Source organism: Jaculus jaculus, chromosome 5 (genome assembly GCF_020740685.1).
Source record: "Jaculus jaculus isolate mJacJac1 chromosome 5, mJacJac1.mat.Y.cur, whole genome shotgun sequence".
Taxonomy (NCBI): domain Eukaryota; kingdom Metazoa; phylum Chordata; class Mammalia; order Rodentia; family Dipodidae; genus Jaculus; species Jaculus jaculus.
This window is the reverse complement of record NC_059106.1, coordinates 3,270,219-3,294,722: the sequence shown is the minus strand read 5'-3', so window position 1 is coordinate 3,294,722 and position 24,504 is coordinate 3,270,219. Positions and strand designations below refer to the sequence as shown.

At 47.0% G+C, this 24,504-nt stretch overlaps 1 protein-coding gene across 4 annotated transcripts in view; it reads left to right on the top strand.

Annotated features, from left to right (window-relative positions):
* The window catches only part of Mgat5 (alpha-1,6-mannosylglycoprotein 6-beta-N-acetylglucosaminyltransferase), a 307,809-nt gene that overhangs the window by 79,856 nt on the left and 203,449 nt on the right, over nt 1–24,504 (top strand). Inside the window, exon 1 of one of the 4 annotated variants that reach the window (XM_004668162.2) lies at nt 15,173–15,234. The exons of 2 other annotated variants lie outside the window; for them this stretch is intronic. The gene's annotated coding sequence lies outside the window, so the exon portion shown is untranslated. Of the gene's footprint in view, nt 1–15,172; nt 15,235–24,504 lie in introns of those variants that run through there. One more of the 4 variants, XM_045151122.1, reaches the window with a different exon arrangement.

The following is a 24,504-nucleotide window of genomic DNA, read 5'->3' as shown; positions in this document are numbered from 1 at the left end:
TAGCTTCACTTGGAAAAACAAGTTGCTGCTTAGTTATCTGAGCCTGCTAGAGACCAGAGAGGGAGCCAGCCGAGCAGAGCAGGCCTGTCCTGTACGTATGCCCAGCACCCAGCGCTGGGCTGTCTTCTCCCACCATGGCTGACCTTGTGGTCCAGTCCCCATCCAGCCCTTTTGCCCAGCCTCTGCTGCCCAAGCCTAGCCTGGCGTTGATAAATCCGGGCAGCAGTCTCCTGCAGCCTTTGTGGTTTCTTAGAGTTTCCAATGTGGCCCTGTGGGGTTTGCTGGGAGAGTGTTTAATCACTCGTGATGAAAGCTGACTTCTGTTGGATTCTCTTTTTGGATTCCACTTTCCAGTCTTGTTAAATGTCCCTGGCATGCTTAGCGCAGACATTTATGTCCTTGTAGTTTTGTGCATAAAGATTTTTTAAAGGGTAAAAATAAACTTGCTTGCTGTTCAGATTGATCCTGAGCAATCTGTCTTCTGCTGGACGTGGGTGCCAGGTGGCGTCGTACCTCCTGCTGGGTTAATGAATAGATGTTTGCTCAAAACCTTGAGTTGCTCTTGAATATTCTCCCCAACACACTGCCAGAGGCAGTCTGCATGTGTTTCTTTTCTTTTCCTTCTTTGGTTTTAGGAAGGAGAAAGAAGGAGAAAGAAGAGATACTTTCCGGAATAATGTTGAGTCGAATTAGTTTTATTATCGATATTACAAGTATATATTCCTAAATAACTGTGTACTAGGGTCTGAGCAGAGCGAATTTCTTTAAAATTCTACCTCTGTGCTGGGCTAAGCAGCTAACTTAGATGTGAGTTGAAGGATGGCCAGAAAGACATGGTGCTCAGGGCTATAGTGGCCCGTCCCAGTGTTCTGCACACATCCTCAGCCATTCACTCTTTTAACTACTTATTTATTGGGCAAGAGGAGAAAATGGATGTGCCAGAGCCTCTTGCCACTGTAAATCAACTCCAGATGGATGTACCACTTTGCGTATCTGGATTTACATGGGTACTAGGGGAATTGAACCCTGACTGTCAGGTTTTACAAGCAAGTGCCTTTAACCACTGAGCCATCTCTCCAGCCCAGTCACTCATTCTTGCTACAAATCTTGGATAGTCACAAGGAGGCAGATAGTAAGGCATTAGCTCCAAGTCCACCCAAGAGAGTGGATTAAGGATAAGGGGTTTGGAATAGAGAGGTAGTTCAGGGGGTACATGCTTGCCTCGTAAGCATGTGGACCTGAGTTTGATTCCCAGTACCAGTGTAAAGAATGCAGGGTGTAGCAGTGTACACCTGTAATCCCAGAGCTGGGGAAGTGGAGACAAGGGATCCCTAGGGTGCACTGGCCAGCCGAGCTCACCCAGTCAGTGAGCTCTAGACCAGTGAGAAACCCTGTCTCAGAGGTGTTGAGGTTGTCCTTTAGCCTGGTTGTATACACACACACACACACACACACACACACACACACACACGAACATGCATGCATACACACATACCTACCACACACACGTAAGAAGATGAGATGTCTGCCTTTGTACTAGATAATAATATACTGACTCATACTCTAAAACTAAATGATAGGGGATGTTTAGAACCTAGCAGCTCTAGGTCTCTGTCTAGCCTAGCAGGTCCATGGTCCAGCTATCTAAGGACACAGAGGGATAATGCAGTCTTGCTCTACTCCTTGAGTTGGGTTCTGAAATCCTTCCTACACCAGGCCTGGACATCAGAGATCAGTCCTCCCCTACCTCTAGGCTGGCTTTATACTCATTATATAGCCAAAAAAGACCTTACTTAAACTTCTGATCTTCTTGTCAATTTTGTGTGCTGAGATTTAAGTGTGTGCATCACCATGTCACATTTTATGCTGTGCTGGGATTGAACCCAGGGCTTCATGTGTGCTAGGCAAGTGCTTTACCAACTGAACTAACCTAGAGATGAGTTCTTTTAAAAATATTTTATTATTTATTTCTGTGTATATATGTATGTATGGGTGTGTGTTTGTGTGTGTGTGTGTGTGTGTGAGAGAGAGAGAGAGAGAGATAGAGAGAGAGAGAAGGAGGGAGGATGGCACACCAGGGCCTCTAGCTACCACAAACAAACTCCAGATGCATGCACCACCTCATGCATCTGACTTTATGTGAGTACTAGGGAATTGAACCCTGGTCCTTAGGCTTTGCAGTAAGTGCCTTAAGTGTGAAACTATCCTGAGACGAGTTCTTTATATGTGTGTCCTCATTTTGATATTGGTTCAGTCCTTTCTGGAATATCTTTCATGAATTTTTATGATTCTCCTTGATTTTTTTTGGTCCTTGGTGGTTCAAGGGGTCTGTGTGAACACAATTCAGTTTTGGAATTCACTATGGAAGTGGAAGTTGGGTACTGTTTACTGGTATAGGCTGGGAATCCTTTATCTGAATCGCTTGGGACCTGAATGTTTCAGGTTTTGGAATAAAGAGATATCTTGGGACTGGGAGCCAAGTTGCATGAAATTCATGTATGTTTCACACATACCATACACATACCCTGAGGTAGCTTTGTACAGTATTTAGGTATACCTGTATGTTCCCTGCAACCTGTCATGTGAATGTAAATGTGGAATTTCTGCTTGTCATCTAGAAAAGTGGTGCTCAGAGTTACAGACTGTGGAACATCTCAGAGATATTGGCCCGGTATACTGTCCTTCGTTCCTGGATTGAGTGACTTAACAAGTTTAGCATCTCAGTGTTATGGTGGCTTTAGATGTCACACCTTAACTGCCACAAATACCCCCAAACACAGTCGATCACGAGCACATAGGGCTTATTAACCTCTAGGATGGAAACACTCTTTCTGTTATTTTGGTAAAAACTTTGGACTCACCCTGATTCCTCGGCCCATCGTGTGCTCATTTCTCATACTGCAGTCCTTCAGTGTGTTATGTGCTGGGTGTGGGACCTTGTTAGTTGTCAGCCAATCTCACCCCCTTCTGTGTTTTTTACTCTTTATTCATTTATATATTTATTATTTTTTTTAATTTATTTATTTATTTATTTGAGAGCGACAGACACAGAGAGAAAGACAGATAGAGGGAGAGAGAGAGAATGGGCGCGCCAGGGCTTCCAGTCTCTGCAAACGAACTCCAGATGCGTGCGCCCCCTTGTGCATCTGGCTAACGTGGGACCTGGGGAACCGAGCCTCGAACCGGGGTCCTTAGGCTTCACAGGCAAGCGCTTAACCGCTAAGCCATCTCTCGAGCCCCTTTACTCTTGACTTAGAAGTGTCAAGATGGATTTTCTGTTTTGGAGAAGAGCTTGTCTTTTCAAAGGATCTTAAACCATCTTTTGATTTTTTGGCATTGTGTGTAACAATTTTAGTACTTGTAAAGTTGAAGTACACTTTCCTAGAAGTCATCTGAGAAATAACAGAGGAAAGAAAGATCCAAACATTTCAGTCATGGAGAAGGGCAGCCTCCTGTTCTTTCCTCGCACGTGGGCGCAGTGCTTGGTTTTGTAACTTGTGCTTCTGCGCTGTGCTCCTTGTGGAGTGGACCGTCTTCTCACTTGGGTCAGCATCCCGCCCTCTGGCAGCAGGGGCCACATGGGAGTCACGTGGCAAAGGCTTCTGCTGCCTTTTAAATGTTTGTTTACTTGGTTCTTAGGACTTCTTAGTTACAGGATCTGCCTTTGAATTTTCAAGTAGTTCAGTGTGTGTGTGTATAATGTGCAGTGTGCGTGTGTGCACCAGGACCTCCTACCAGTGCAAACACAGTCTAGTATCCACCACTTTTGCATTTGGCTTGGGTCCTGGGGAATTGAACCTGGGCTGGCAGGCTTTGCAAGCAAGCACCTTTAACCTCTGAGCCATCTCCCCAGCTCCATAGACCTTTTTTACTTTTGATTTTGAGACAGGATCCTGCTAAGTTGCCCAGGCTGGGCTTTAACATGCATTCTTCCTGCCTCATTCTCCCAGTACTTGGGATAACAGGCCTGTGCAATGCTTGGCGATTAAAAAAAATGCTCTTAAGGCAATATTAATACAATTTTATTAGTTTCTCAGGCAGTTACTGAATTCTTACTGTGCAGGGACTTAGATGAAGGTGTGGGGAAGGCCTAGGGCTCAGCCTGAATTTGTGGTTCTTAGGTGCTGGGATGTAGTTTATTTATATGAATTTGTGGTTCTGAGGTGTTTGGATGTAGTTTATTTATATTAATGTATTTATATGAATTTGTAGTTCCTAGGTGCTGGGATGTAGTTGATTTGTATGAATTTGTAGTTCCTAGGTGCTGGGATGCAGTTTACTTGGTAGAGTATGTGCCTGGCATGCAGGAAATCCTGGGCTTGGTTGCTAGCACTGCACAGAAACGTGGCGTATACTTGTAATGTTAGCGCTTGGGAAATAGAAGTAGGAGGATGAAGAAGTCGTCCTTGATTACATAGAAAAGAATAAGAAGTTCTTGCCATTAAGAGTGTGCATTCTGGTTGATTAACAGGCATGTATAACATAGTATACTTCAACTCATTTTTTTTCCCCAAAGTTTTCTAGGCCCTTAGGAATCAAAACATTTTTGCATTTGAATTTGACCCTGGTGTTGAGGACTTTTCAGGAAGGGCTTTCCAGGTTGTGGGAACAGTGTCGGTATTAGTAAGACAGTACTAGATGTGTCCCGGCAGAAGAAACGGCTCATGGACTTAGACACCCACAGCAGCGCACGTGGGCATGAAGGTCACCCGATAACCTTGTGTGTTGCTCATGAACACCGTTTGCTTCTTTTTTATATATCTTCATTTAAAAATATTTTTATTTATGAGACAGAAAGAAGCAGACAGATAGATAGAAAGAGAGAGAATGGGCACACCAGGACCTCCAGCCACTGCAAACAAATTCCAGATGCATGTGTTACCTTGTGCATCTGGCTTATGTGGGTACTGGAGAATTGAACCTGGGTTCTTTGGCTTTGCAGGCAAGCCATCTCTCCAGCCTTCTTTGTTTCTTTTTTGAATCAGGGTCTCTCATTGGCTGGGAGCTTGCAAATTAGTCTAGAGTGGCTGGCCAACGAGTCCCAAGGATCCGCCTGTCTTTGCCCCCAGTGCTGTGATTACTAGTGTAGATACTGGCTTGCGAGGCAAGAACTTTACTGACAGACCCATCTCCCCAGTACTAGCCCTTGCTCCTCAAAACAAAGAGTGGGGCAGTGTTTTGTTTCTTCTTACTCACTGAGCCTAGCACCAGCCTTCAGGTGCCTTCTGTGAATTCTTGTATCATTGGCAATCTCATGCACGGTGGGGTGGGCACGCTTACTCCCGGGCTCTGCAGCTCTTCAGGTTTCCCACATTCTGACCCAGTGTTTGTCAGGACTACGAAGCCACTGAGAGCCACAGCCAAGGACTTGTCAGCTGTGTGACACCGTTTGCTCCTGAGCTCGGGTGGATGGGAAGCTGGCTGGCTTGGACCACCTAGACCTCACCAGTGTGGATAAGGTCTCTGAAGCATTTCGCTAAAGTGTTTTGCCACCCTGGCCTTCTCTTGTGGGTGAGCACTCAACCGGCTTCTCCTTGTTGCTTCTTGTAGCTGCTCTCCGGGTCAGAATCACCTGGACTAAATGTTTGAGTTCCTGCAATCCAGTGTGGTAGGTAGGCTGAAATAGATGCCCAGGAGGTGCCAGGAATTGGAGTACCATGTGGGTTAAGTGATGGGCTAGCATTGAGAACCCATGCCTTCCAGTGTTTTCTATCTAAAACTCTTGGTAACTTAGTGAGATGGCTTAGTAGGTAACATGCTTGCCGTGAAGGCATGAAGACCTTTGTTTAGTTCCTAGCATCCATGTAAAATGCTGGGCATGGTGCCACATGCTGGAGTGTTGGAGACCGGGATCCCTGGGACTTGCTGGCTGTTTTGTATAGCTGAACCAGTGAGTTCCAGGCTCAATGAGAAATCCTGTCTCATAAAAACAAAATGAAGTGGGCTGAGGAGATAGTTCAGTGGAAAAAGACATTGTTGCTTTTGAAAGCCTGATAGCCTGGGTTTGATTCCCCAGTACCCACATAAAGCTGAATGCACAAAGTGGCACATGCACCTGGAATTCATTTATAGTGGCAAGAGGCCATGGCATACCTAGTCCCTCTTGTCTGTTTGCAAATAAATAATAATAAAGTAAAGAAGCAGTAGATAAAGACAACTGATGCTGACCTCTGGCCACTGTATGCATAATTACATGCATGTACTTACACTCTCATGCATGCTGTGACTACATACACAAACTTATGCATTACCATGCACATGTATACAGGCAAAAGCAGACTTTGGTAGCTGGAAACATGGTTTCTTTTCCGCTGAGGGGTTTATGTGACTGCCTAGCATGTCAGTGTAAGCATGGGGGCGGGGCCTTGTTTGACAGTGAGCAAACATAAAAGACATTGAAATTTATTTTGTGAACGAATTTTTGTGCAGCCCCACGGCTCCCTTGAAATGTTTTCTTGAAGCATATTAAGTTGTCTTAAAACATTTTGGTTAACAGAAGGTAAAAATTAGCCCACCAGGAAATATTGCACACATACCATTTCTGAGAAATTAAATACTTTCATATCTTCCAAAAAATGGGGATAGATTTGAAAGTGAACATTACCACCCATTCTGGAGTTCTTTTGCTAAGCTGTTATTTCTTAGGGAAATCTTTTCTGCGTAATTTAACTAAGTTCTTCGAGTACTGTCTTCCAGTTCAGTTGGTAGAATGCTTGCCTGGCATGCACAAAGCCTTGGGTGGAAGCCATTCTGCAGTACCACATAAACCTAAACTGGATGTGGAGGCACATGCCTGTAATTCCCGCACTTAGGGAATGGAGGTAGAAAGATCTGAACTTTAAAGTCATCCTCAGCCTGGCCGGCCTGGGCTACGAAAGACCTAATCTCAAAAAAAGGAGGGTGCTGGAGAGATGGCTTAGCGGTTAAGGCATTTGCCTGAAAGCCAAAGGACTCAGGTTCAATTCCCCAGGACCCACGTAAGCCAGATGCGCAAGGGGGCGCATGCATCTGGAGTTCGTTTACGGTGGCTGGAAGCCCTGGTGCGCCCATTCTCTCCCTCTCCCCCCCACCCTGCCTATTTCTCTCTCTCTCAAATAAATAAAGAAAAAAATAAAATATTTAAAAACAACAACAGCAACAAAACAAAATACAAAAAGCATACTATCTTTAGAGATAGGTAGGGAGATGGTTCAGAACTTAAAGGTGCTCCCCACACTGACCATCTGGAGTTTGGATCCTTGGCGAGGTGGTGCATGCTTCTGTAATCCCAGAGTGCCTACTGCAATGGGAGGCAGAGTCAACCGAGGGTGAGCTAATCCTGGCTTCCCAGTGGCAAAATAGCAACAAAACAGACCCTGTGTCAAACAAGGTGGAAGGAGAGCACCAACACCCTAAAGTTGTTTCCTGACCTCCGCATGCGCACATGCGCACAGTGTTGGGCTCTCCTTTCTTGTTTGCACATTGCTCCCTCCTCTCTCCCATTCCTCCTAAGGAACATTGGGTTTCCTACTTGCTCATATGCCTCAGACTATTTCTATGTCGGGCTACAGCCCTGAGGGAGTCAGGTGGAGTGGTCAGAGCTTTGGGACCACGTGATGACCACAAGCTATTCTTGCTGTGCCTCCCATGGACTGCTGCTGGTGATTCTCTGATGGGGTGGGGGATGCGCATTTCTGGCGGGCTGTGGGCTCCTGGGGAGTCTCTGATGGGACCAGCATGCTAGCTGCACGTCACTTGCTCTATTTTCTTTTCTTTCTTCCTTTTTTTTTTTTTTGTTTGTCTATAACAGTAATTTGTACCTTGTCCTCCCACTGGCTATGGGGATTGACATTTACTGTCTGTTCAGACAAACAGTGATTTTTATCCCCCTGTACCATAAGCTGCTTCTCCAACTTTTTGTGTCAGTGTTGTATGATTTTCCTCTCGTCTGTTGAATCATCTATGTATTGCTTTCTGGTTTTTTTCCTCTAAGTTTCCATAATTTTATTATTAGGGCTTCCCTACAAGTCTTCGATGTTTTCTTTTTCTTTCTCTGCCTTAGCACTTGAGACCTCAACTTTGTAAAGGTTCCCTGACAGAGGATGGATGCCTGTGTATGCTGGGTAATTTCCACTGGTGCTTGCTCATGTTGCTGGCGTTTGAGGAAAACAGGTGCCCACTGTTGATCAGTTCCATGCTGTTCATGTGGAGGTGGTGCAGGTGGGAGAAATGATCCAGCTCCTGCCCACAGGGTGCCTCAGTGAGCAACAAAGTAATAGCCATAATCAGTCTTTTTTTATAAACAGTATTGTATTTGCAGGGAGAGAGGGAAAGAGAGATAGATACAGAGAGAGAGATAGAATGAATGGTGTGACAGGGCCTCAAACCACTGCAGACAAACTCCTATTGGATGCATGACTTTGTGTATCTGGGTTTACATGAACGCTGGGGAACTGAATCTGGGTCATTAGGCATTGCAGGCAAGTGTCATAACTGCTGAGCCACCTCTCCAGTTCATGAACAGCCTTAAAACCATTTATTAGAAGTGTGTTCTGGGGCTGGAGGGATAGCTTAGCAGTTAAGTGCTTGCCTGTGAAACCTAAGGACTCCAGTTCAAGGATCGATTCCCTAGGACGCCCACTAACCAGATGCACAAGGAGGTGCATGCTTCTGGAGTTCGTTTGCAGTGGCTGGAGGCCCTGGCATGCCCCTTCTCTCCATCTCTCTCTCTCTCTTTCTCTCTGTGCCTCCTTCTCTCTCTGTCGCTCTCAAATAAATAAAAATAAACAACAAAAGTGTGTTCTGATGGCTGGGGAGACAGCTCAGTGGTTAAAGGCATTTGCTTGCAAAGCCTTCTGGCCCTGGTTCAATTCCCCAGGTCCCACATAAAGCCAGATGCACACAATGTGGTGCATGCATCTAGTGTTAGTGTGCATTAGCTGAGGCCCTGGTGCACCCATACACACTCTCTCCCCCTCTCTCACCCATGAGTAAATAAACATAGTTTGAAAATAGTTTTTTAAGTAGAAGTATGTTTTGGAGGCTGGGGAAATGGCTCCGTCTCCGAAGCTCGTGCTGTGCAAGTGTGAGGACTGGAGTTTGGATCTCCAGTACCGGCCTAAGTGCCAGGCATGGTGGCATATGCTTATAACCCCAGGGCTTGGGTGGAGGAGATGGGCAGCTTCTCAGGGCAAACAGGCTAGCTAGACTAGCTAAATTGATGAGTTCTAGATTCAGTGAGAGGCAAAAAATAAGGTAGGGGCAGTGTGTAAGGGCATTTGCTTGCAAAGCCGGGGTTTAATTCCCCAGCACTCACATAAAGCCAGATGCAAAGTGGCACAAGCATATGGTTTTGTTTACAATGCCAAGAGACTCTAGTGCATGTGTGTGTGTATATATATACATCACACACACATCAATAAATATAAATGTAGGGCTGGAGAGAAACTTAGTGGTTGGTTAAGGTGCAGTTAAGGTGCTTATCTGCAAAGGCTAACGACCCTAGTTCGTTTCCCCAGTACACAGGTGCACAAAGTGGTGCATGAATGTGGAATTTGTTTGCAGTGGCTGGAGGCTCTGGTGCACCCATTCTCTCTGTCTCTATCCTCTGTATCTCTCTCTGCTTGCAAATAAGCAAAAAGTAAATAAATATAAATGTAAAAAAAAAAAGTAAGGTAGAGAGTGGTTGAGGAAGATATGAGATATTGACTTCTGGGCTCCACAGACAAGTGCACATGCATGCATACTTACCTGCATATATACATGTGCCCCACACATACAGACATACATGCATGCATGCTACAGACACATTGTTATGCAAAAAAGAAAGAAAAAAATGTTTTGGAATACCTATTGATCACTTTGTGCCTTATGTCAACTTCTTTAAAATTTACAATTATTATTAGCATAGTACTTTGTAATAGTAGGGTTTATATTGGTATACAGTGACTTTGTTTAAATACTTTCATTTATTGTTGGTGACAGGTCTCACTCTGTAGCCCAGGCTGGTCTCAAACTTGCAGCAGTCCTCCTGCCTCTGCCTCTCAAGTGCTGGGATTTCTACCACCACTCCCATCTGCTCGTGTTGTAGCAATTAATATTCTTTCTCTCCCCATAAAGCCTGAGCTAGTCACCAGTTGGGGGAAATATTTCAGAAACATGTTTTGAACAGGGTCTCACTCTGTAGTTTAGACTGGCCTCAAACTTTCACATCTCTTGCCTTAGTCTCCCGAGTGCTGGAACTACAGGTGTGCAGCCACCACACCCAGCTGCGGAATGTGTGGCTGTCTAGCCTGGGTAAGGACACGGTCATCCTCCTGTGACCAGGGCCTAGGGAAGGCTGCTGCTGAGGAAATGTAGCCTGTAGCTCGGTGCTGCTCTGGCTGTCGAGAGCTCCCTTGATGTGTCTCTTCCTTGTGGTTTCCTCTAGAAACGACTGTTGTCTCTGCAGGGTGGTGTTTTCAGGGATGTGGCTGTCCCCCGTACAGTGGCAGTTGGTACCAGTTGCTTCACTGATCTTGGTCTTCTTTTTGTCCTGCACCCCCAAGGTGTAGTCATGTGAACCTTTCTTGGTGCAGGGTTCATGTATTTTCTTTTATTATTTTATCTATTTACAAGCAGAGAAAGAGGAGAGAAGGTGGGCAGGATGAGAATGGGTTCACCAGAGCCTCCAGCCACTGTAAACGAGCTCCAGGTACGTGAGCCACTTTGTGTATCTGGCTTTACATGGTACTGGGGAATCGAACCAGAATCCTTAGGCTTTGTAGGCAAATGCCTTAACTACTGAGCCATCTCTCCAGCCTGAGTTTATGTCTTTTGATTTCTCTCTCTGCATTGGCCCGTTCTCTATCCATTCAAGGAGTAGTGAGCCCTTAACTGCCCAATTCTTACCACTCCCAAGTACAACCTGAACACGGACGCCGAGTTCTAAGCTTTCACAATGCTTCCTTTCCAGTGAACAGATAAGGTCATTCATTTTCAAACTTCTTTTCCTTAAAGCTTTGTTTTTTTAAAGAAGATTTTCTTTTTATTTACTTATTTATTGGAGAGAGAGAGAGAGAAAAAGAGAGAGGGAGGGAGGGAGGGAGGGAGGGAGAGGGAGAGAGAAAGAATGAGAAAGGGCGTGCCAGGCCCTCTAGCCACTGCAAATGAACTTCAGACGCATGTGCCACCATGTGCATCTGGCTTACTTGTTACCTGGAGAATAGAACTGGGGTCCTTAGGCTTTGCAGGCATGTGCCTTAACCGCTAAGCCATCTCTCCAGCCCTCAAACTTTTCTTTTGTGTGTGTGTGTGTTTGCGTATATGAGTTTAAACGTGCTTAGGCTCAGTGTGTGTGTGGGTGCTTGTGCACATCTGTGTCTGTGTGTTTGCAGGCTAGAGATCCATGTCAGGTGACTCATTCCATCACTCTCCACCTTATTCTCTGAGAATTTGTTTTTTGCTGAACCTGGAGCTCACTGGTTCAGCTAGTCTGGTTAGTGAGTGAGCCCCAAGGATTCCTTGGCTCCACCTCTCCAGTGCTGGGGTCACAGGTGGGCACCACAACCATGCTGGCACGTTACATGGGTGCTGGGGATTCAAACTCAGGTCTTAATGTTTGTATGGCAAACACTTTACCCACTTAAACATCTCCACTACCCTAAATAGGATAATTTCTGATGGCTACTGTGACTGAGGGACAGTGGGGGGGGGGCGGGTATCTGTCAGTGTCTTGATCTTGGGCATTCCAACCTATAGAACCATTTCTGGTGCTCATAAATGCCCAGTGTCAGGACTTTGGTTATCCCAGTTTATAGGCTGAGGCCCTGCCCTGTACTCCATTCCCAGATAGAAGTGTGCAGCAGGTGTCCCATGCTGGCTGCCAGCCCTATAGCCAACATTCCCCTCCATGGGCATCTCTGCCCATAATGGGAAAGGCAAGAAAGTCGCATCCTTTACTTGTGAGATAAGCATTGTCTTTGAAGAGCATGTTTACCAGGGTCTGCGGGTATTCTCAAGTTGTCCTTAGTCCTGTGTCCATTGTCTCCTGTGTAACAGCTATTTGGTAAATTTGTTTTTACTGTCCTGAGTACATGTCATAGATAATGTGACCCAGAAGCACACAATTAAAAAAAAAAAATGGTGTGGGCTGGGGAGATGGTTCAGTAGATAAAGGAGCTTGTTTGCAAAGCCTGCCAGCCTGGGTTTGGTTCCCCAGGAGCCATGCAAAGCAAGATGCACAAAGTGGCTCATGTATCTGGAGTTCATTTGCAATGACAAGAGGCCCTGGTGTGCTCTCTCTTGCCCTCCTTTTTCTTTCTCTTTCTCAAGAAAAACAAAAGAAAACAAAACACCAATGCCATTTTTTAACTGTAATGTAAAGGAAAGTAATACACAATCTCATCATCATTTCATTACCTAAAAGCATGAATCGAGTGATGGAGGTGGCTCAGTTGGTAGAGTGCTTGCCGTGTTAACATGAGAACCTGATTTCCATCCCAGAATCCATTGACAAGAAAAAGAAAGGCAGGGCATAGTGATCCTGCTTGTAATCCCAGAGCTAGGGAGGTGGAGACGGGAGGCTCCCTGTGGCTGACTGTCTAACCTACGTGCACGCTCCAGGCCAGTGTCTGTAAAGGCATTGGATGGTGCCTGAGGAACGGCACATGACGCTGTCTTCTGGCCTGCATACATGCTCGTATGCATGCCATGCATGCCTACACATGTGCATACACACACACCCAAGCATGGCATCAGGTGTGCCAGGAGGGAGCAGAACAGTCAGACCCTTATATCTGCTGCAAAAACTCACCTGTAACCGTCAGCAGCTGGGTTGGTTTTGTGGGTGGGATTCCTGCAGTGGCTTATCAGTGATTATTCATGACTGCTTAATAGCTTCAGTGAAGTTTAGAGTAAAACACAGCGTTCTTAGCTCAACTCGACATGGTGGTTGGAAGAGATGAATTCTGGGAGGAATTTAAATAAGCTACAACTTCACAAGAAGCACTTGTCTTCATAGATCCAAACTGCCACAGGTCAGGGTCCCCAGTACTGCCCTTTTTAATAATCTCCTGCTCCACGCTCACTAGTGTGCCCAGAGTTAGGGTCCTGTGCTTTGATAGCCCAGATATACACCTGGCTCATCCAGCCATTCCCAGTAAGTGAATAAAAGAGCCAAATTCATAATGAAAGCAGACAAAGGAGGTTTGTCCAGTGTGGCCACATTGGGAAGAGACAAAGAGATCCAAGTGGACTGGCTCCCCAAGCCCATCTTTGGGGAACGAGGTAAGCGGCGGGCTAGGCAGCCCGGCAAGTGTGGTCCTGCCCATCATTGTCTGGGTGCCAGTGCCTCCGACATCTCTCCAGCACTAAAATCCCTTTCTGGGGAGCACAGGTTTCCACTCTGGCTGGCACCTGGCTTTGTCCTTTCCTTCTTCCAGCGTGGGGTTCCTGAGGAAACACCAGGTGCTTGAGCTTCATTGTTCAATAGTCTGAATGCCGAAGGAAATGGAATCAGTGTCTCTTTAGGATAACTTTGCTCTTGCCAGGCTGGCCTCTGAATTCCTCTGGAATCCTTGGGTTTAATGAGCTTCCCAAGTTATCCCAATGTGTGAGAGGGGCGAGCTTTCAGCACTGCTGTTTGGAGCTGTCTGCTTGGAGCCTCCTCTGAGAGATGGGGAACACTACAGCTTGCTTATCTTAATGGGTAATAACACGATGCTTCTCATATGGTTGTTGACATCTTTGTGCGACCTAAAGTTCCCAGGAAAAAGCTGCACCTACAGGGCTGGCTGGCTGGACTTCTGTGATTTTGGAGAGTCGGAATGTTGCAAATCCAGAGGCAAATCACCTTGGGCCATCTTTGTCTCCTTTGTAGCAGCCACCCGTTGCCCCGCTCCATCTGACCCTGTCACCCTGTGACTGTCATGTTGAAGCAACCTGTGGGGTGTGTCAGCGTGGCAGAACATAAGTACTCACCCACCAAGAATGCGGCATGTGGGGCCACAGCGGAGACCGCCCTGCTGTCTGACGGCTCCACCAATGCATTCGATAGTTCCCTTCTCCTCAGCGGGACAGAACACAGGAGCCAAAGCAGCTGATGGGAGGAAAGAGTGTATTTTGGCTTATGGTCTCCTGGTGGAGCTTCATGATGGCAGGGGAAAGATGGTAGAGCTCAGGCCGGACATCACTCCTCTTGACAGCAGGTGGAGAACAGCAGCCGGATGGTGAGCCATGCTGTGGCAAGGGAGGGGGTGTGGGTGTGACACCTCCGAGCCCACCCCAGCAACATACCTCCTCTAGCAAGGCCCCACCTCCCCAAGTGCACTATCTGGGGACCAAGCATTTAAAACACATGAGTTTATAAGGGACACCTGACCCAAACCATGCAGTATTTTAAAAATATTTTAGAAGTGCCTTGAATTCTGACTTTCTTTGGTTCTGTCACTGTCACAATTTCACACAATTGTTCCTGTGTTGGAGTGTGCAATTTGGGATAACCTGAATGTTTGTTACCTGGCCAAGGTATTCCTACTGGCCCAAGAATAAACCATCTCTTAATCCCTTGTAGGTAAGAGCTGTGTTTGTACCTTCAGCAGTTTCCCCCTTTCTTCTTCCTCTCCACACCACTGATTTCTTTGTTCTTAAAAAAAATACATTTTGGCTTGGAGCAATGGCTTAGTGGTTAAGATGCTTACTGCAAAGCCTAAGGGCCCAGGTTTGATTCCCCAGTACCCAAATAAATCTGATGCACATGGTGGCGCATGTGTCTGGTGTTCATTTGCAGTGGCTAGAGGCACTGACGTACCTATTCTCTCTCTCTTTCATGATAATAAATAAATTAAAAATATTATTATTATTATTATTTTTTTTTTTTTGGTTTTTTGAGGTAGGGTCTTGCTCTAGTTCAGGCTGACATGTGATTCACTATGTAGTCACAGGCTGGCCTCATACTCATGGTGATGCTCCTACCTCTGCCTCCCAAGTGCTGGGATTTGTTTTGCTTCTTAAGGGGACACTATCAAATGGGAGGAAGCCCTCTAATGTGCTTACTGTCTCCCATAAGTTGTATTGGCCATGCATGGGCTACCAGGAAGCTGTCCACTTAATAGTGAACCCTTGTAAGGGACCAGATTTGTCCTTTCACTGCCTATTTTTTCTTAAGTGTTCATGTGGCACATGGCCATTCTTGACCTCTCTCTCATCCTCATAGGCACTTGGTGTGTTCTTGTGATTCCCACCATCTGTTGGGTTGGACAGCCCTTCCACCTTGAGGTGAGTCCTGTGATCACATACTCATCTTTCATGGAATTCTTTTTTTTTTTTTTCTTTTCTTTTTGAGGTAGGGTCTTGTTCTTGCCTAGGTTGACCTGGAATTTACTATGTAGTCTCAGGCTAGTTTAGAACTCATAGTAGCGCTTCCTCCTACCTCTGTCTCCTGCGTGCTGAGACTAAAGGTGTGCGCCATCACTCCCAGCTACAGAATTATTCTTGGGTGAATTTCTCCTTTCCTCCCTCCTCTGTTATCCTTTCCCTCCTTCCCTTTATTCCTTCCTTTTTTCTCTTTTTAAAATTTGATTTATTTGAGAAAGAGATAGAAAGAGGCAGATGAGAAAGAGAGAGAGAGAGTGGGCACACCAGGGCCTTCAGCCACTATAAACAAATTCCAGATGCATGCACCACCTGACGCACCTGGCTTACATGGGTCCTGGCAAATCGAAACTGGGTCCTTCGGCTTTGCGGGCAAACACCTTAATTGCTAAGCTATCTCTCCAGCCCTATCCATCCCTTCACTTGAGAATGCACGTAGCCCAGGTTGGCCTTGAGTTCACCATGTAGCCAAGGGCGGATGGCCTTGCCTCCTGATCCTCCTCTGAGGTGTGTATCAGCATGCCTGGACTGTGCTGTGCTGGGGAGGAATCCCGGACTCCTTCCATGCCAGACACTTTGTCCCCTGAGCTATGGCCTCAGCTCCACACAGTTCTTTTTAATTTGAGAGAGAAAGAGAGAGAGAGAGAGAGAGAGAGAGAATTGGTGTACCAGGGCCTCAGCCACTACAATTGAACTCCAGACACTTGTGCCACTTAGTGGGCATATGTGACCTTGCACTTGCCTCACCTTTGTGTGTCTGACTTACATAGGATCTGGAGAGAGATGGAACATGGGTCCCAGCCCAGCCAGACTCACCAAAGCCTTGAGATTGGACTTTAGCTCTCAGAACATGTGGCCAACTCCGCATGATCCCACAAGTTCAGAGAAGACAGTTGCTCACACGAGGCACTGCTCATGTGCTCCTGCTGTCTTCCCGTGGGATTTTGAGGCCTGGGATGATTTCTACCCTCTCAGGGTCCTATTTGTCTAGGATGTTATGCCTATTTGTTCCTGAGCCTGATCAGACTCAAGGCCGCAGGACATTGCTTGCATTGGCCACCTGTTAAACCCTGTTTGTTGGCCTGAGGAGGCCAGTGCCTGCGGGCTTGGCAGAATGCCTTTCCACAGCCTGAGAGGCTTTGTGACAGGGACGGGCTTGTGTTTTATGACTTCACCGGCTTGAGTGCTCTCATCAGTGGAGGGCCATGAGTCCCCGTGGGCAGTGGGCACTTTTGTTTTGAGGCAAGAGGACCCGATGGCATATTTGTGAAGATATTTCATGCTTGTCACCGTAGCTTTGTTGCTGTTGATGAATGCCCGTCGAGATAGGTGAGGAGCCAGTGATGCGGCCAGGCAGCACTCTGTGCTAGAACTTTCTGACTCCCTGCCCAGTGTTTTCTGCCCCATGTCTGTGCGTATGTGTTAGTATGTGTGAAGGTGCACGTGTGTGCATATGCATGTGGAAGCCAGAGATCAATATCAAGTTTCTTCTCCCTGGCTTTCCACCTTATTTTTTTTTTAATTTATGTATTTATTTGCAGGGGGGAGGGGAGAGAGAGGGGGGGAGGGAGGGAAGGAGGGAGGGAGGGAGGGAGAGGGAGAGAGAGAATCTATGTGTGTGTGAGTATAGGCTGCCAGGGCCTCCTGCCATTGCATATGAACTCCAGATGCATGTGCCACTTTGTGCACCTGGCTTTACATGGATACTGGGGAATTGAACCCAGACCGTCAAGCTTTGCTAGCAAACGCCTTAATCACTGAGCATTCTCTTCAGCCCTCCACCTTATTTTTTGAGGCACTGGATATGGAGCTTACTGGTTTCACTAGACCAGATGGCAAGCCCCCAGGGATCTGCCTGTCTCTGTCTCCAGCACTGGTATTGCGGAAGGCACATGCCACCTTGCCTGGCATTTTGCTTGGGTTCTTAGATTGAACTCATGCTTGCAAGGCAAGTACTTTACTCACTGAGCCATCTCCTTAGTCTCCAATGTTCTTTTCTTTCTTTCTTTCTTTTTTTTTTTCCCCAAACTCAGAACTATTATTTTCTTAACTCCAGGCACTTTTCTCCTGCCTGTACATTTGGTGCCCCTGTTATGACGGTCCTGTCCATTGTGGACTGAACTTAGGAGCACCTGGGAGACACACCTGGACGTGGGTGGCACTATTCCCTGGGCTGGGGCCCTGGGCTGGGTAAAAAGAAGAAAGTGAGCTGAGCGGCGGCACACGCCTCTGCTCCCGACTGCCCATGCGGTGTGACGAGCTGCCTCCCACCCCTGCTTGCCTTGCCTTCCTCGCCAGGATGGCCTGTGCCCTCGGGCTGCGGACCAGAATAAAACCGGTCGTTTAACTGACACACTAGCCTTTAAGTTTATTCCAGTCAATTCCTTTATTTTAAGTTGGTCCCATTGTGATTAGCAACATACCATCTCTCGTGGATGTGCTAAGTGTGAGGCTGTTCATGGCAGGAATGAGTTTGTAGGAGCTGAGGAGATGGCTGTGTGGGCAAAGTGCTTACCTTTCAAGCATGAGGACTTAAATTCGCTTCCCAGTACCTGTATACAGTGTTGGGCAGGCTGGCATGCCTGTAATCCTAGTGCTGGGGAGGTGCTGATAGCAGAGTCCCAGGGCTCACTGGCCAGCCAGCCTAGCCTAGTGAGTAAAGTCCAGACCAATGAGAGACACTGTCCCAGAAAGAGGTGGGTGGAGTTCATGAAGCTAATACACACACACACACACACACACACACACACACACACACGCAAAGCCAAAAAGAATTTGTTTACACTATATATAGTGTAAGCACGCCCTGTGTGATACAGATAAACCACATTAGGCTGGGGGCTCTTCATGGTGTGGTAACTGTAGGAAATGGGAGTCTAATGATTACCTGTGTCTTCTGTGAGCTCAGCACTTCGGGGGTAGAGGGTGTCTGCATTAGCTACCTAGGAACACCTTCTATATAATGCCTGAAAAGCAGGAGTTGGGTGTGTCTTTATTTCCAGCATGCAAACGGAAATGAATGCTACTTACTCTATGTGCTCTCTAGAGTGAGGGACCATGTCTCAAGACCTTGAAACGTACTAGTCCCCTGAGTGAGTGATTGCAGGAAATGAGCCTGCTGGGCGGCTGAGCGCTATGTGGACATGCAGTTCTGATTTGCTGAACCTGAGGTGCACTCCAAATGTCTGTCTCGACGACTTCTCCTTGACATTGGATTAGTTTCCTTTTTGGGAAGAGCCCTGTCTGGTTGGGATTTTGGATAGTACTTGCAGTTTTATTCCGGGAGCTCGTGCTGCTGACTTGGTTAAAAGCATCACTTTGCACACACATACACATCTTGTTTGTTTCCCTGGCAGACTGAAGGGCTGGCAAAGGACAAAGGATGGTTGGGTTGAATTTGCAGAGTGACAGGTGAGTGACCCAGTGGTGGACTGTAATTTTGTCTCCTCAGACTTGGGGCTGGCTTTGGACGCATGTTAATGCACCTGGCTGGGTGAGACCTGAGGAGGCCACCCCTTGCCTTTAGATGTCACATTCCAAGGCAAAGGGTTGGTGTCAGGTGTTCCAGCTTGTGTCACTTAGGAAGTGACTAGGTTTTTAGGAGCTCAGTGCCTTGAAGGGGGCTGGAGTGAGACAAGTGCAGAGATAATTTCATATCACAACATCAGAGCTAACCAACATGTTTATAGTCGCTGTGGTTAAGCAAACCAGTATCCTTGGTGCTATTTTAACTTTTTATTGATGTAATACACATGCAGGCAAGTACACGTGTGGGGCTCTGTGACTTTCCACAAAGTATGTATACTCACCTAACCACTCAGATAAGCAAAGAGAGCATGGGAGCTCCCCCACCCCTTATGGTCTCCCTCTACCCCTGACTCCCATGATCCCCTGCCCCACTGTTGAGACTTTTATATATTTTTATTTCTACTTATTTATTTACAAGCACACAGAAAGAGTGAGAGAGGGGGATAAAATGGATGCATCAAGGCCTCTTGCCACTGCAAATGAACTCCAGATGCATGCACCACTTTGTAAAGTTGGCTTTGCGTGGTACTAGGGAATCAAACCTGGGCCAACAGGCTTTGCAAGCAGGCACCTTTAACCACCGAACAATCTCTCCAGCCCCTGCTCTGACTTGTAAATATCACAGATTCCTTTGACCTGGCCCTTCCCTCCCTCCCTCCCTCCCTTCCTTCTTTCCCTAGTACCTATGTGGGTGGGGGTGGTGCTCACGTGCCACGGTACGCGCAGAGGTCAGAAGACAGCCCTGAGTGTCGGCCCTCATCCTCCACCGCGTTTGAGGTGGGCTGTCCGTCTGTTGTTCAACCCTGGGAACAGTAGGCTGGCCGGCTGGACTGTGACCTTCCATTTGCAGTTGCACACCAGGTGGGTAGCAGTTGAAAGATGGATATGGAGATGTCTGAGGTTTGTTCACACTGTGGTCCTGTGAGTCCGACTGGATTTTCAGGTTCTGAGTATGGAATGCCCATGTTGCAATCCAGTCTCCTTGCAGGCAGGAGGGCTTAGAACCGCTGGCTGTCCAGAAGCAGGACGGCAGCAGTCTTCCTCACCGTGGACTCCAGGTCTTTTCTGTTTAGCTGAAGCAGTCTCGTGAAGGAAAAGTAAGGCTTGAGCTCTGACGAGAGAGACAGGCCACGAGATCCTGGTCTGCGATGGGAGTGGGATGTGATTCGGCCTCCTGCTGCTGCTGAGATAACTAGGAGGGGTTTCCACCCCGTGCTGTGCTGTTCTGCTCAGCACCCATGGGCCATGTGTGTGGCCTCTAGCTGCTTCCTGAAGGAGCGAGGTGGGAAAGAGTGAGGGAGAGCTCTTGACACAGGGAACATGGGTCACTTGTGCCCTTGGCTGAGCTTGACACTGGGGGAGCCCTGTGAAGATTTCGGAGCTTATTTCTGTAAATGGGATGGAACCGTGCTTGGCCTGGGGAGCTTTCACCAGAACATAGAGTCGTGATGTGCTTGGCAGAACACCACCTGCAGTAGGATAGCATGCTTGTTCCAAGACATCAGGGGCTACAGTTTCCTTCACTGTTAGGATTTTGGTATGGAGGAAAGTCCTGGGAGGATGATAGAACCTTGCCCTGTCAATCAAAGCCTACATAGTGGTGGGTAGAAGTTAGCTGGATGGATGATGTGTTTTTAGATGGGACTTTCAGACTCTGGTGTTATTTCTGGCGATGGCAGCGTGATGTCTGTTTTGAGCAGAAGGGGATGGGTGTGTTCTCTAGGAGTGTTTGCCTGTGTGTGCACATGTGTATGGCCAACACATTCTCATAGCTGAAAGGAGAGATAGAAGTCTGTTGTGAGTGGTGTTTAGGTTGCACTCATCCTGACCTTCTGTGTATTTTACCTCATCCAAGTTTCCCAGACTAGAGTTAGAGAAAGTCCATGTGGGCGGCTGGAACAGAAAGCCACACCCTAGAGAAATGGATCATACAGGCACTCCCATAGCTGCCCACGAAACACGTGTGTGTGTGAAAATGTCCCAGCGAAGTCCATGCATTTGCACAATTCATTATGCCACTCTGTGTGTCTTGCTTATGTGGATACTGGGGCATCAAACCAATGCCAGTGGGCTTTGAAAGCTGTCTCCCCAGCCCTGTACACTGATCTTCCCCGAGGCTCTGAAATAAGTTCCTCCTTTGGCTGGTACCGAGCTTCTGACTTTTTCTTTTCCCAACATGAGATGCCTAGGCAAATTTCAGTTCCTTGGGGTCCACTGTTTGAATAATCTGACAGCCAAAGGGAAGGGCACAAGTGTCTTTTCAGAACATCTTCCTTTCTAAAGATTGGATCTCACTGTGGTTCAGAATCGAAATGCTGCTGCCCAGCCTTCTAGGGCCTTCTCTGCCATCAATTAGACTTTGCCCATTTGCCATCTTTGTTGTCTTATGACACAGTTATCCCAGTACTTAGTGGCCACAGAGAGTAAGGTTTGTGGGTGCTCACTGGCAGTTCTGGTCCCAGCTACTGCATAGTCTGCTGTTGTCAGCTGGGTTTTTCATTTGTTGTTTATAGGGTTGACTGGCTGAGTCTGGGTGGGGGTGATCTCCATTGGGCTCCCTCTTCCATACAGGCAGTGACTTTGTGGCCAATTAGCACAAGTTATGTGACTCCCAGAGAGTAAGTGGAAACACCCAGCTCCTGGTGAGCCTTGGTTGTGGCCTGGCCTGTCACATGTGCTCCATCTTATCAGCCCGAGAAAGATGCTGTCTTCAAAGAGTAAGGGTCTAGCATCTCCCTGCTGGGAGGGCAGGAGTCAGTCTCAGCCAGGCAGTCCCTGTGAAGGGTTTGGCGGCAGGGGAACTTAAGTGAGATGGTTAGTCTACCAACTCCATTCTTCTCACAGTGCGTTAGGTATTCCCTGAAGAAATCCCTAATTCTCTCTTCCCCTTCTTTGCTAACTAAGACTCCTAATACAAGACCAGTAAATGTACCATGCAGTGCCCTTGGGACCTGCAGAAACCACCAGGGTAAGCTCAGACGCCAGCCTCCCAGCCTCGCCTCGTAGCAGTTCATGGCAAAGGGCTGGGGGAGGCTTGTACGCAGCGCAGCCAGTGACGGAGCAGTTGAGTAAGTCCGAGGAGGGGCCTGCGAGCCTGGAGGAAGGCGGGAACTAGTGTGTGGGCAGAACTCAGTCCCTAGAGAGCAGGGCAGGAAGGAGCCGAGAGAGGGAGAACCGAGAAGCCCAGAGCAGTTCCCAGGGCTCAGGAACCAAAGCACTCAGCATCATGGCCCTGCATGCAAGTGCGTAGTGTTTGTTTTACTGAAGTGTAGGAAAGCCGCCAGGGGACTGAGGCTCAGAGGAAGGCCCACAGGTGGTGTCAGCACACCTGAGAACCTGCTGGGCTTGGCACTCCTGCAGGTTTCTTCCCTTTTGCCTACATGTGAGGGCAGACGTGGGCCCTCAAGTGTTTTCCTTTGCAGGTGGCACAGAGTTGAGCTCAGTCAGTAGAGGGCACTAGAAATTCACTGCAGGAGGAAAGAATATTGCTTCCTGGTTCCACTGTGGTTCAAGGGTGGGGAGGCTTTTTAAAGTTTTTAATTAGCTGATAGTAACTGTATATGCTAATGGGTCTCATGATGATATTTGGTGGTGGGTATGTGTGTTGTGTTATGTGGGTAGTGTATGGATGTGTTTGTATGAGTGTGTCTGTATTTGTGTGGCTCCACATGCATGTTGAGAGGGCAGAGGTCAACACTGGGCAGCCTCCTTTTGCTTGTCTGTCTGTTTTCCTTCAGGCCAATTCTTTCACTCAACTCTGTGCTGTTTTCACTGTTTACTTATTCACTTTTTTGGTCAACATCTCCCACCCTGTCCCTGCCTCCTGAACTGGGGTTACACATGGGCATAGCCATGCCATCTGTCTGCCTGGCTGCTCGAGAGTCAAGGAATCCAATTGGGAGGTCTCCTGTCTCATGCTTATGGCACGTGCTCTTTATTGATGCAGTGGGATGTTTTCACACATGGTTATCATGTGCTTTGAGCATGTTCACCCCATTGTCCTCTCTTGCCCCCTTCCAAAGTAGTCCCCTTTCTGCTGTCCCATGGGTTTCTTTCTTTTCTTGCAGGGAAAGGGGAGGTGTGGCTCACTGAGCTTAAGGAGGGTTAGTTACAGTTAATTATTGGTCGAGTTGTTGTTTGCACTGTGGGCAACTTATAGTCAATAAACCATTGAAGAAAATCTCCCCTCCTCCCAGAGCAACCACTAACTGCCTGTAAATCCTTGGTGGGGCCGGGGGGGGGGGGAGCAGCTGAGGCTTTGTGAGCCCCTCCCAAGGGTGGGAAGATCCTTTTCCAGTGACCTGACTGAAGATGCATGTAGCCCAGCGGCTTCCCCAGGCACCAGTCCATGCTGCATGCTGGAAGAATGGTGTGCTACCTTTTACCAATTGATTCCTTGCTAATCCAGTCCTGGGTTGTAGTTAGTTGCTTATATTAAGATCTCCTTGTTAATCCGATCCTGGGTTGTAGTTAGTTGCTTATATTAAGATCTCCTTGTTAATCCGATCCTGGGTTGTAGTTAGTTGCTTATATTAAGATCTTCTTGTTAATCCGATCCTTGGTTGTAGTTAGTTGTTTATATTAAGATCTCCTTGTTCACATTTCTGCGTGCTTTCCATCTCATTAAGATCATGACTGATTCAAAAAAAATTTTTTTAAAAATAATGTTGGTGCTGGGAAGCTAGATCATTTGGTAAATCTGTAGTCTCACAAGCATGAGATCCTGAATTTGGTCCCTAATGCCCATGTAAAGTACTGGGAATGGGGTGGCACATGCTTGTACACCCAGCACTGGGGCTCGCTGGCCAGGTTGGCAAACCCATGCCCGTGAGACCGCCCTCTCTCATTGGTGGACGGCATGCTGAGGACTGACGTTCATAGCTGTCCTGTGGCTTCCACATACATGCACACGTGCACATGGCACCTGCACACACATTCCCCTGCATGTGAACACATATACAACATATACACACATGCACATACACATCACACACACATACACACACACACACCAATAAAGAAAAAAGGTAATGTCAGAGAGAGTTGTATGAGATTCTAAAATGTGGAAAAAAAGATCTGAAGTGTCTTGTGTACTCCTCTGGCTTATCTGTGCCTTTGATACTTACTCTGTGACCTCGCTTGCAGTTTGCTAAGTTACAGAAAATCCGTAGTAACAGAAATGATTCTTACTCATAGACATGCAACTGGGGAAGTGCTGTTTATTCCCCCAAGAAGCTAACTTTGTGTCTGTTAACATGTATCCTCTGTGTTCCTGATTGCCTACATATGTTTATGTTGCTTACATTCCTCTTTGGACCTCTGGTAACATTTTGTTCCCTCGTTAATTTATCAGTTAAATAAAACCTTTAATATGTGTTCCCTTTCTATTTGTAACAAACTGTAGTTTTATCTTTCTAAAAAATGTACTATCAAGGTACAATGTATGTAGGAGCCCATGAGAAATGAGCACTTAGTGACTGAACAGAAATAGTCATTTATTTTCTTAGGAACAAAAAATTATGTATTGAAAATAGAAGATAAGATTTATACACCCACGGAATGGGAGAAAGTATTCATGTATCATATATTTGATGAATGAAATTCATTAAGAAGTAGTTCAGACAACTGAAGAGCAAAATGACAACC